At 44.6% G+C, this 13,640-nt stretch overlaps 1 long non-coding RNA gene across 1 annotated transcript; it reads left to right on the top strand.

The window, feature by feature from the left end:
- Window positions 1-1,392: 1,392 nt before the first annotated feature.
- On the top strand, window positions 1,393-13,078 carry LOC116352887 (uncharacterized). The gene is made up of 6 exons (XR_004210766.1): window positions 1,393-1,869; window positions 4,849-4,967; window positions 11,041-11,120; window positions 11,921-12,037; window positions 12,130-12,209; window positions 12,312-13,078. It is a non-coding gene; the product is annotated as an uncharacterized LOC116352887 (long non-coding RNA).
- The last annotated feature ends 562 nt before the right edge of the window (window positions 13,079-13,640 follow it).

The following is a 13,640-nucleotide window of genomic DNA, read 5'->3' as shown; positions in this document are numbered from 1 at the left end:
AGCCGAATAACTCCTTCGGGTAGATAACGTCGGCAGTCCAGTTGTGAAGGCCCGGTGGGGCTCCGCGAAGGCAGCAAAACGGGTCCGGATAGGCGACTGCAGCCCAGGTGCGATTGATGGAACTCAGGAGTGATTGACGGAGCTTGCTAGCTCCGGAACAATTGATGTTTGCTCCGGAATCGACGAAGGCCGATAGTCACACGGATAGCAGCTAGCTAGCTGTGAGATCCGGGCATGAATGTCCAGAGAGCAGTCGAAATCCAGGGACATGGAGAGAAAAATTGGTCCGGTATGCTCCGCTCCGAGCCGCGCTGCGCCGTACAGAACTGGCGATAGACTTTCGAGCCAAAGGATAGCCGATGACCACAAACCGTGGTTAGCTGAACACCAACGACTTGCCAGTAAAGGAGCCAACTAGCTTCTGAACTAGCTTCTGGATTAGCTTCTGGCTAGTTTCAGGCCAGCCTCCTGGAGTTTCTGGCTAGCTTCTTGGAGGATTACAGATCTGAGGTAAATAATACTTTTTTATAAATATACATTGGTGAGGCGGGTTGCAGGAGAGTGTTTTGAAGATGAGTTGATGGAAAATAAAAATAAAATGTATGTGAAAAAGTTGTAAATATATATATATACAGGACACGACAAGACGAGGACAAAAGACGTCTGAACTGCTATGCCACCTTGGAGCGAACCATAATGACGAACCATAATGACACCTGCCTCTGATTGAGAACCATACTAGGCCGAAACATAGAAATCCCCAAATCATAGAAAAACAAACATAGACTGCCCACCCAACTCACGCCCTGACCATACTAAATAAATACAAAACAAAGGAAATAAAGGTCAGAACGTGACACCCTGTAGTCCCCAGCTGCCACCAGTAGAAGTTATGCCGACTCCCTACCGCACACTGAGCTGGCTGGGTCCCACATCAGCCTCCCACTCCCACAGAAACCCTCTCAGCAGACTGGGACTAGATCAACACTCTGGAGCACAGGTCTTTGTCACACACACACGGAAAAAACGACTGACTGTCTGACCGATTGATTGATTTGATGTTTGTGATGTGAAGGCTCCAGACTGGAACGAGGAGCTGCAGGCAGCCAGAGATCTGCCTCAGGGGAGTATGGAGGAGAGACTACAGAGCGATAGGGCTCTTCTACAGGTACACACTTCACACTCACTTTAGGAAGTATTCACAGCTGAAAAGCTGTTATTGTTCCTCTCAAAAAAAGGTATGTTTTCCTTTTTTTTTACCAGATAAGTTGACTGAGAACACGTTCTCATTTACAGTAAGGACCTGGGGAATAGTTACGGGAGAGGGGGGGGGGGGGGTGAATGAGCTCGAATTGTAAAATTATTTAGTATTTTCTAGAAATGTCTATCTTCTTTCATCACCCTTTCAGGTGAACAGTACGTTTGTGTGGGCAGTAGCCCAGGGTGCGGAGATTGTTATTGAAGGCTGTATAGAGCCAATCAGTGGATGTCCTGATAATACTGCCTTCCTTTGGGGCAGGCTGTTCCTGAACCAGGGAGGGGCAAGGGGGCGAGAGGGGACGCAGATAAGCTCTTGTTCTGCTTGTCTACAGCCGGTCTAATTGTATGTAGATGGAGAATGAAGTGTTTGTCATAATGTATAATCATAGAAAATCCTGTTAAAGGCACCATGCTGCTGTATAACACACCCCTCCCCAGGGCAGCCCAGAGGCTGGAGCTGAGGGGTATACAGTCATACAGTGACCTGGAGGGGTGCTCCAGGGCCTCCACACCCTGCCCACTGCCACCGTGGACTACAGGGGGATCCGCCTGTCTTCCCAGGGTCTGGCCCCTGGCCCCTGGCCTGGAGGGCCCCCCTGCTCCTACCAGGTAAAGCTCAATAGCAACATAAACATTAGCTATTATACGATCATACTTTACAGGTCTATGCCCAAACAGTTCGAGCTTCTAATTTTAAAAATGAATCTCTCCAGAAATAAGTCTCTCACTGTTGCAGCCTGTTATAGACCCCCTCAGCCCCCAGCTGTGCCCTGGACAATATATGTGAATTGATTGCCCCCCATCTCTATCTTCAGAGTTCGTTCTGTTAGGTGACCTAAACTGAGATATGCTTAACACCCCGGCAGTCCAACAATCTAAGACAGATGCCCTCAATCTCACACAAATTATCAAGGAACCCACTAGGTACAACCCTAAATCCGTAAACATGCGCACCCTCATAGATATTATCCTGACCAACTTGCCCTCCAAATACACCTTTGTTGTTTTCAATCAGGATCTCAGCGATCACTGCCTCATTGCCTGCGTCCGTTATGGGTCCGCGGTCAAACACTCCCTAAAACACTTATGCGAGCAGGCCTTTCTAATCGACCTGGCCCGGGTATCCTGGAAGGATATTGACCTCATCCCGTCAGTAGAGTATGCCTGGTCGTTCTTTGAAAGTAATTTCCTCACCATCTTAAATAAGCATGCCCCTTTCAAAAAATGTAGAACTAAAAACAGATATAGCCCTTGGTTCACTCCAGACCTGACTGCCCTCAACCAGCACAAAAACATCCTGTGGAGGACTGCACTAGCATCGAATAGTCCCCGCGATATGCAACTGTTCAGGGAAGTCAGGAACCAATACACGCAGTCAGTTAGGAAAGCAAAGGCTAGCTTTTTCAAACTCCAAACAGTTTTGGGACATTGTAAAGTCCATGGAGAATAAGAGCACCTCCTCCCAGCTGCCCACTGCACTGAGGCTAGGAAACACTGTCACCACCGATAAATTCACAATAATCGGGAATTTCAATAAGCATTTCTCTACAGCCGGCCATGCTTTCCTCCTGGTTACCCCGGCCAACAGCTCCGCGGCTACTTACCCAAGCCTCCCCAGCTTCTCCTTCACTCAAATCCAGATAGCAGATGTTCTGAAAGAGCTGCAGAACCTGGACCCCTACAAATCAGCTGGGCTAGACAATCTGGATCCTCTCTTTCTAAAATTATCTGCCGCCATTGTTGCAACCCTTATTACCAGTCTGTTCAACCTCTGTTTCATGTCATCCGAGATTCCTAAAGATTGGAAAGCTGCCACGGTCATCCCCCTCTTCAAAGGGGGTGACACTCTAGACACAAACTGCTACAGACCTATATCCATCCTGCCCTGCCTTTCTAAAGTCTTCGAAAGCCAAGTGAACAAACAGATAACTGACCATTTCGAATCCCACCGTACCTTATCCACTATGCAATCTGGTTCCCGAGCCGGTCACGGGTGCACATCAGCCACGCTTTGCTTAACACACCTGGTAATGTTGTGTTTCTTTCCTTGCCAGTGGATGCAAGGAGCCTAGTGGTTAGAGCATTAGACTAGTAACCAAAAGTAAAATCTGTCGTTCTGCCTCTGAACAACAACTGTTCCTAGGCCGTTGTCGAAAATAGGAATTTGTTCTTAACTGACTTGCCTAGTTAAGTAAATAAAATACTTGGTCTCAGAGTTTTGTATTATTCTTTACGTAAATCCAAAACGCTCCATTTAGTATGATAGTGTAACGACCCTGGGTTTATAAGCGAGGAAATCGACCCTGCCGCTCGAGCATTCTTTTGCGGCACAGTCGATAGCGCGCCGGACCTCGGGCTCGAAGGTCGAGGGTTCGTTACCTGCTCCCTGCCTGTTTCATTACATTGGTGTCAGAAGTGATCGGACCTCGGGCTAGAAGGTCGAGGGTTCGTGACCTGCTCCCTGCCTGTTTCATTACATTGGTGTCAGAAGTGATCGGACCTCGGGCTAAAAGGTCGAGGGTTCGTGACCTGCTCCCTGCCTGTTTCATTACATTGGTGTCAGAAGTGATCGGACCTCGGGCTAGAAGGTCGAGGGTTCGTGACCTGCTCCCTGCCTGTTTCATTACATTGGTGTCAGAAGTGATCGGACCTCGGGCCAGAAGGTCGAGGGTTCGAGACCTGCTCCCTGCTGTTTCATTACATTGGTGTCAGAAGGGATCGGACCTCCCATCCACGACAGTGCGTGTGCTTGGCCGGTGAGCGCTTTCCTGTAAGACGTAGAGTCGCAAGCTAGTGCGAGGATGCACTCTTTGAAAGGAGGGAGTAGTGTAACGACCCTGGGTTTATAAGCGCGGAAATCGACCCTGCCGCACGAGCATGCTTTTGCGGCACAATCGATAGCGCGCCACACCTCGGGCTCAAATTCGAGGGTTCGAGACCTGCTCCCTGCCTGTTTCATTACAATATGTTACATTTCGTATGGTATGTATTAATTTGTGGTTGTACATCACCCATTTTGTATTACAGTATATGTTACGAATTTGCAAAACCTATGATATTGTAATGAAATGGGCAGGGAGTAGGTCTCGAACCCTCGACCTTTGAGCCCGAGGTTCGGCGCGCTATCGATTGTGCCGCAAAAAGCTTGCTCGTGCGGCACGGTCGATTTCTGCGCTTATAAACCCAGGGTCGTTACAATATGTTACAAATTCTAGCTAGATGGCTAACATGAGCTAACTTGCTAACGTTAACTAGGCTAGGGGTTAAGGTTGGAGTTAGGTTAAAGGGTTAGCTAAAAGGGTTAGGGAAAGGGTTAGTTAAGTAGTTGAACAGTTGCTAATTAGCAAAATTGTCCATGATGAGATTCAAACTCGAAACCTTCTTGTTGCTAGATGTTCACATTATGCGCCCCACCCTTCCACCCCGACCAACTACCCTACTTTTATTTTTGTCTTAAGTAACCATCTGTGTAACCATATCAAATGTAACATTTCATTCTAATTTGAGTGTCCCGGAATGTACATTTTACTATGTTACGTCTAGTCTATCTGACCAGGCTGGTGGATGTGGTGTGTTTCTGTCACCCAGGCATGATGGATCAGGCGTATAAGCGTCTGAAGGAGGCAGCATACCTGTTTGGCCGTGTGTGTGATGACCTGAACCCAGAGGCCTGCTCCTTCCTGTCTCAGCCTGATGGCCAGAGTGAGGTACACAGTCTAGAAGTCAACCAATTTTTTTATGATTTTTCAACGCTGAAACCGATTATTGGAGGACCAAAAAAAGCCAATAATGATTTTTTTATTTTATTTTTATGTTTCAATTTGAATTATGTATATATTTTTTATATATATATTTGTAATAATGAGATTTACAACAATACTGAATGAACACTTTTTTTAACCTAATATAATACATATATAAATATTATAAATTTAGTCTCAAATAAATAATGAAACATGCTCAATTTGGTTTAAATAATGCAAAAACAGTGTTGGAGAAGAAAGTAAAAGTGCAATATATGCCATGTAAAAAAGCTAACGTTTAAGATCCTTGCTTTGCTCAGAACATGAGAACATATGAAAGCTGGTGGTTCAATATTCCCAGTTCTTCAATATTCCCAGTAAAGAAATATTAGGTTGCAGTTATTATAGGAATTATGATGAGTCAACCATTTCTCTCTATACCATTTGTACTTTTGACTATTGGATGTTCTAATAGGCACTTTAATATTGCCAGCCTAATCTCAGGAGTTGATAGGCTTGAAGTTATAAACAGCGCTGTGATAAAGCATTGTTAAGAGCTGCTGGCAAATGCAGTGAAGTTTGAATGAATGCTTACGAGCCTGCTGCTGCCTACCACCGCTCAGTCAGACTGCTCTATCAAATCATAGACTTAATTTTAATATAATTATCACAGAAATACGAGCCGTTGGTCATTAATATGGTCAAATCCGAAAACTATCATTTTGAAAAACAGAACGTTTATTCTTTCAGTGAAATACGGAACCGTTCCGGGTGGCAACCCAAAGTCTAAATATTGCTGTTACATTGCACAACCTTCAATGTTATGCCATAATTATGTACAATTCTGGCAAATTAGTTTGCAGTGTGCCAGGCAGCCCAAACTGTTGCATATACCCTGACTCTGCTCGCAATGGACGCAAGAGAAGTGACACAATTTCCCTTTTTTTATTTCACCTTTATTTAACCAGGTAGGCAAGTTGAGAACAGGTTCTCATTTACAATTGCGACCTGGCCAAGATAAAGCAAAGCAGTTCGACACAATGACACAGAGTTACACATGGAGTAAAACAAACATACAGTCAATAATACAGTATAAACAAGTCTATATACGATGTGAGCAAATCAGGTGAGAAGGGAGGTAAAGGCAAAAAAGGCCATGGTGGCAAAGTAAATACAATATAGCAAGTAAAACACTGGAATGGTAGTTTTGCAATGGAAGAATGTGCAAAGTAGAAATAAAAATAATGGGGTGCAAAGGAGCAAAATAAATTAATTCATTAAATACAGTTGGGAAAGAGGTAGTTGTTTGGGCTAAATTATAGGTGGGTTATGTACAGGTGCAGTAATCTGTGAGCTGCTCTGACAGTTGGTGCTTAAAGCTAGTGAGGGAGATAAGTGTTTCCAGTTTCAGAGATTTTTGTAGTCCAGTCATTGGCAGCAGAGAACTGGAAGGAGAGGCGGCCAAAGAAAGAATTGGTTTTGGGGGTGACTAGAGAGATATACCTGCTGGAGCGTGTGCTACAGGTGGGAGATGCTATGGTGACCAGCGAGCTGAGATAAGGGGGGACTTTACCTAGCAGGGTCTTGTAGATGACATGGAGCCAGTGGGTTTGGCGACGAGTATGAAGCGAGGGCCAGCCAATGAGAGCATACAGGTCGCAATGGTGGGTAGTATATGGAGCTTTGGTGACAAAACGGATTGCACTGTGATAGACTGCATCCAATTTGTTGAGTAGGGTATTGGAGGCTATTTTGTAAATGACATCGCCAAAGTTGAGGATTGGTAGGATGGTCAGTTTTACAAGGGTATGTTTGGCAGCATGAGTGAAGGATGCTTTGTTGCGAAATAGGAAGCCAATTCTAGATTTAACTTTTGATATGGGTCTGGAAGGAGAGTTTACAGTCTAACCAGACACCTAAGTATTTGTAGTTGTCCACGTATTCTAAGTCAGAGCCGTCCAGAGTAGTGATGTTGGACAGACGGGTAGGTGCAGGTAGCGATCGGTTGAAGAGCATGCATTTAGTTTTACTTGTATTTAAGAGCAATTGGAGGCCACGGAAGGAGAGTTGTATGGCATTGAAGCTTGCCTGGAGGGTTGTTAACACAGTGTCCAAAGAAGGGCCGGAAGTATACAGAATGGTGTCGTCTGCGTAGAGGTGGATCAGAGACTCACCAGCAGCAAGAGCGACCTCATTGATGTATACAGAGAAGAGAGTCGGTCCAAGAATTGAACCCTGTGGCACCCCCATAGAGACTGCCAGAGGTCCGGACAGCAGACCCTCCGATTTGTCACACTGAACTCTATCAGAGAAGTAGTTGGTGAACCAGGCGAGGCAATCATTTGAGAAACCAAGGCTGTCGAGTCTGCCGATGAGGATGTGGTGATTGACAGAGTCGAAAGCCTTGGCCAGATCAATGAATATGGCTGCACAGTAATGTTTCTTATCGATGGCGGTTAAGATATCGTTTAGGACCTTGAGCGTGGCTGAGGTGTACCCATGACCAGCTCTGAAACCAGATTGCATAGCAGAGAAGGTATGGTGAGATTCGAAATGGGTCGGTAATCTGTTTGTTGACTTGGCTTTCGAAGACCTTAGAAAGGCATGGTAGGATAGATATACAGTGCCTTGCGAAAGTATTCGGCCCCCTTGAACTTTGCGACCTTTTGCCACATTTCAGGCTTCAAACATAAAGATATAAAACTGTATTTTTTTGTGAAGAATCAACAACAAGTGGGACACAATCATGAATTGGAACGACATTTATTGGATATTTCAAACTTTTTTAACAATTTTGCACGCCCAATTCTTCAGTTTTTGATTTGTTAAAAAAGTTTGAAATATCCAATAAATGTCGTTCCACTTCATGATTGTGTCCCACTTGTTGTTGATTCTTCAGAAAAAAATAAAGTTTTATATCTTTATGTTTGAAGCCTGAAATGTGGCAAAAGGTCGCAAAGTTCAAGGGGGCCGAATACTTTCGCAAGGCACTGTAGGTCTGTAGCAGTTTGGGTCAAGAGTGTCCCCCCCTTTGAAGAGGGGGATGACCGCAGCTGCTTTCCAATCTTTGGGAATCTCAGACGACACGAAAGAGAGGTTGAACAGGCTAGTAATAGGGGTGGCAACAATTTCGGCAGATAATTTTAGAAAGAAAGGGTCCAGATTGTCTAGCCCGGCTGATTTGTAGGGGTCCAGATTTTGCAGCTCTTTCAGAACATCAGCTGAACGGATTTGGCCGAAGGAGAAATGGGGAAGGCTTGGGCGAGTTGCTGTTGGGGGTGCAGTGCTGTTGACCGGGGTAGGAGTAGCCAGGTGGAAAGCATGGCCAGTCGTAGAATTTTTTTTATTGAAATTCTCAATGATGGTGGATTTATCAGTGGTGACAGTGTTTCCTATCTTCAGTGCAGTGGGCAGCTGGGAGGAGGTGTTCTTATTCTCCATGGACTTTACAGTGTCCCAGAACTTTTTTTAGTTAGTGTTGCAGGAAGCAAATTTCTGCTTGAAAAAGCTAGCCTTGGCTTTTCTAACTGCCTGTGTATAATGGTTTCTAGCTTCCCTGAACAGCTGCATATCACGGGGGCTGTTCGATGCTAATGCAGAACGCCATAGGATGTTTTTGTGTTGGTTAAGGGCAGTCAGGTCTGGGGAGAACCAAGGGCTATATCTGTTCCTGGTTCTAAATTTCTTGAATGGGGCATGTTTATTTAAGATGGTTAGGAAGGCATTTTTAAAGAATAACCAGGCATCCTCTACTGACGGGATGAGATCAATATCCTTCCAGGATACCCCGGCCAGGTCGATTAGAAAGGCCTGCTCGCTGAAGTGTTTCAGGGAGCGTTTTACAGTGATGAGTGGAGGTCGTTTGACCGCTGACCCATTACGGATGCGGGCAATGAGGCAGTGATCGCTGAGATCTTGGTTGAAGACAGCAGAGGTGTATTTAGAGGGCAAGTTAGGATGATATCTATGAGGGTGCCCGTGTTTAAGGCTTTGGGGAGGTACCTGGTAGGTTCATTGATAATTTGTGTGAGATTGAGGGCATCAAGTTTAGATTGTAGGATGGCTGGGGTGTTAAGCATGTTCCAGTTTAGGTCGCCTAGCAGCACGAGCTCTGAAGATAGATGGGTGGCAATCAGTTCACTTATGGTGTCCAGAGCACAGCTGGGGGCAGAGGGTGGTCTATAACACGGTGAGAGACTTGTTTTTAGAGAGGTGGATTTTTAAAAGTAGAAGTTCAAATTGTTTGGGTACAGACCTGGATAGTAGGACAGAACTCTGCAGGCTATCTTTGCAGTAGATTGCAAAACCGCCCCCTTTGGCAGTTCTATCTTGTCTGAAAATGTTGTAGTTTGGAATTAAAATGTCAGAATTTTTGGTGGTCTTCCTAAGCCAGGATTCAGACACAGCTAGAACATCCGGGTTGGCAGAGTGTGCTAAAGCAGTGAATAGAACAAACTTAGGGAGGAGGCTTCTAATGTTAACATGCATGAAACCAAGGCTATTACAGTTACAGAAGTCGTCAAAAGAGAGCGCCTGGGGAATAGGAGTGGAGCAGGGCACTGCAGGGCCTGGATTCACCTCTACATCGCCAGAGGAACATAGGAGGAGTAGAATAAGGGTGCGGCTAAAAGCAATAAGAATTGGTCGTCTAGAACGTCTGGTACCGAGAGTAAAAGGAGGTTTCTGGGGGCGATAAAATAGCATCAAGGTATAATGTACAGACAAAGGTATGGTAGGATGTGAATACAGTGGAGGTAAACCTAGGTATTGAGTGATGAAGAGAGAGATATTGTCTCTAGAAACATCATTGAAACCAGGAGATGTCATTGCATGTGTGGGTGGTGGAACTAATAGGTTGGATAAGGTATAGTGAGCAGGACTAGAGTCTCTACAGTAAAATAAGCCAATAAACACTAACCAGAACAGCAATGGACAAGGCATATTGACATTAAGGAGAGGCATGCTTAGTCGAGTGATCAAAAGGGTCCGGTGAGTGGAGAGGTTGGTTGGGGGTCACGGCGATTTAGACAGCTAGCCAGGCCATCGGTAGCAAGCTAGCATAGGATGGAGGTCTGTTATTAGCCACCTCTTGCGTTCCGTCAGTAGATTAGTTGGGTTCCGTGTGGTAGAGGGGATTAATCCAAATCACACAACAACAACAAAAATAAAAACAATAAAAACAATAAATATAGTTATAGAGGCCCAAGAAGAAAACATAATAATAAACATAAACATAATAGTAATAAAAATTAATAAATTAATTGTCCGATTGTCTATTCAGATAGCAGCCGATAAGACAGCTAACGGTTAGCAGGCCGCAGATGGGCGTTCAGGTAACGTCGCGATGGAGGAGCCAGCCGGATAACTCCTTCGGTAGTTGTGAAGGCCCGGTGGGGCTCCGCGTAGGCAGTAAAACGGGTCCGGATAGGTTAATATTGCCTGCTAATTTTAATTTCATAACCAAATATCTAGATTGAAAAAAATTGACTTCTGTGTATTGATTTAAGAAAGGCAAAAGATGTGTATGGTTAGGTACATTCGTGCAACGATTGTGCTTTTTTCACAAATGCGCCTTGTTAAATCATCACCCATTTGGCGAAGTAGGCTGTGATTCGATGATAAATTAACAGGCACAGCATTGATTATATGCAACGCAGGACAAACTAGTTAACTACACATAGTTGATGCTATTACTAAGTTAACTAGTGATTATGTAAAGATTGATTGTTTTATTACAAGATAAGTTTAATTCTAGCTAGCAAATTACCTTGCTGCACTAGCTTAACAGGTGGTCAGCCTGCCACGCAGTTTCCTCATGTAATGTAATCGGCCATAATCGGTGTCCAAAAATACAGATTACCAATTTGTTATGAAAACTTGAAATCGGCCCTAATTAATCGGCCATGCCGATTTAATCGGTCAACCTCTAGTACACACACCCACACACCTCCAATTATGGCCTCAAGTTTAAGGCGTAGGCTTGTAGGGCTTTGTAACTATTATCCTGTGCCTCTCTACCCCCACCCACAACTACCAGGCCTGCAGTGTCCAGCTCAAGCCTGTGGTCATCAGTGAGAGGGTCCTGGGCTTTGACCACCCCAACACTACCAACAATACGTAAGTACCACATTGTCATCCACTACTCATTGTCATCCACTACTCACCACCACCCACAAGTTGGAGGAAATCAAAACACCAATAAACAAGTTAGCCTTTGTTTACCTTATTTATTTGTAATCTGAGTAATCCCTAGCTAAATGAATGAGGTGTGTGTCCTGTAGGCTCTGTTGGCAGTGTATGTGTTTGCTGGAGGAGAGTCTACTCTAGCTCAGTGGTGTCTGTTCAGAGCACGTGTCCTGACGCTCACAGTTCATGGAGAAGACCACCCCTACACTGCTACACTAGATGTAAATCTAATCCTGTAAGGCTATACCTACCCACTCCCAACTCCAAGACCTCTACTGCTTGAGGGGATTAACTCTCTCACACTCTCACACTCTCACACACACACACACACACACACACACACACACACACACACACACACACACACACACACACACACACACACACACACAGAGAGCTGTCTAGGTTTGGTTTTGCCAAATGAACAGGCGGGGCAGTTCCTACAGAGCGCGCTCAAAATCAATACTTCCTTCTTTGGCCCCACCGATGTGCACACCGCTTTCAGGTATCTATCATTCAAATCATTCTCACAATTTACCTATCAACCAACTAACTATTCAATCACTTCGCCTCCCCTTTCTTCAGTCAGCATCTGTTGGCCCAATGGATGTGCGGAGTGGTAGACTATCATTCTGCCATGAACCATGAAATAGAGGCTCTGTCTGCTTTCACCAGCCTGGTCAGTACCTATCACACTATCTGTTTGTGTGTGACCCTGTTGTTTCTCTCAGTATGGTGAGGACCACCCCCAGAGACTCTACAGCTACGAATTTCTGCACTCCATTACCCAGCAGGCAGTGCATGTGGAGCGCTCTATAAGGAAAGGCGGGGACCCGCTCACAGCTGAGGTAATAACAGACTTCTCTTTTTGTGTATTAATTAATAAGGTCTGGAAGAGGTGACCATTAAGACCTCTTCTGTCTGTCTCCTCTTTCCACAGGGTCAGTCTCTTTCTCCCTCAGCTGAGACCACTCTGGAGCAGCTGGCCCTGGTCACAGGCATTAGGACACCAAGCCACAGGTAACACGGAAGAGAAGCACCACACCCCTACCATCCCACCGTGTTTCTCCCACGTGTATTAGTAGACATGAATCTAAACATGGGCTCGTTCTGGTCTCTTAGTGACAGGCTCCTAGATTTCAAACATAAGCTGATGGAACAGAGAGAGGCAGTTAACGCCAAACCAGACAACACACGCACAGAAACAGTGAACGAAGAAGAAGCAGAGGGGACATCTAAAGGAGAGGAGGCTGTGGCAGTCCAGGAGATCACCAGCGAGGTGCTCTCAGTAGAGGCAGGTCACAATGAGAACCCAGCCAACAGACAGTGGACTGCCATCAACTGGAGCCCATTGAGGAGAACGTAGAGGTGGGCTCAGTAGTAGAGAGTGGAGCTTTTAGACAATCCAGTGAGGGAGCTGCCCCAGAGGCTGAGCAGAAAATGACACAAAATGGAGGTTTGGAATCTGACGGAAACAAATCAGACAGTGAGATGGAGATAGTCAATGATAAGCCAGGGTCAGATGTGAACAGATCACCAGTGATGACCAATCAGAACAACAAGAGGGCGTCATGAATGCCTTTATCCATCGACCAAGCAAAACTAACCCTGACCACAGCAGAGGGTGAGATGCTAGCTAACGGAACATCTGTCAGAGAGGGAGGATTTTTTTAAGGGATTAACAGAACAAATAACCAAAGAGAAGCCATAGGACAGACAAGGCAGTAGCATATTAAAGGGGCTGTTGATTCAGCTGGATCAGAATCCTGAGAGCAGATGGCTGTGGAGGATGAAAGGGGAAAACGAGGAGAAAGAATATAGAAGTGTGTCATTCTCTTTTATCTGGGTTGTTTACTGGTATTGGGAGAGAACTTATTTGGTCTTTATCACCAACGTTTTGGCATCACTGTGCCATCAGGGTTTATGAAACATGTAACTTCATTGACTCTTAAATAAACCATTTCAAAAAAAATCTTACTGCTGTTATCTGATTTAGTCACAGATGGCATATAATTGAATGTTAATTCATACAACTGAATAAAAAACATGAGCTGGCGGACACCAAGAAAAAATATTTTATGTGGAGGTGCTGAATAATGGCAAATAAACTATAAAAAGAGTTGTGCACTCCATAAACTCCCAGTCATTTATATATGGAGTGTGCAACTCTATTTTTATAGTTTATAATTCTTACGACTGAACCAAAATATGAATTTAAAAAATGTACATTTCATACATACAATGCATTCAGAAAGTATTCAGACCCATTTACCTTTTCCACTTTTTGTTACGTTACAGCCTTATTCTCAAATGGATTTTTTTTAAATCCACATCAATCCACACACAATACCCCATAATGACAAAGCAAAACAATTGTATTTTAAATGTTTGCAAAATCACACTTACATAAGTATTCAGACCCTTTACTTCATACTTTGTTGAAGCAGTGAT

Source organism: Oncorhynchus kisutch, linkage group LG8 (genome assembly GCF_002021735.2).
Source record: "Oncorhynchus kisutch isolate 150728-3 linkage group LG8, Okis_V2, whole genome shotgun sequence".
In the NCBI taxonomy this organism is placed as follows: domain Eukaryota; kingdom Metazoa; phylum Chordata; class Actinopteri; order Salmoniformes; family Salmonidae; genus Oncorhynchus; species Oncorhynchus kisutch.
The sequence above is the reverse complement of the archived record's forward strand: the minus strand, read 5'-3'. Positions and strand labels throughout refer to the sequence as shown.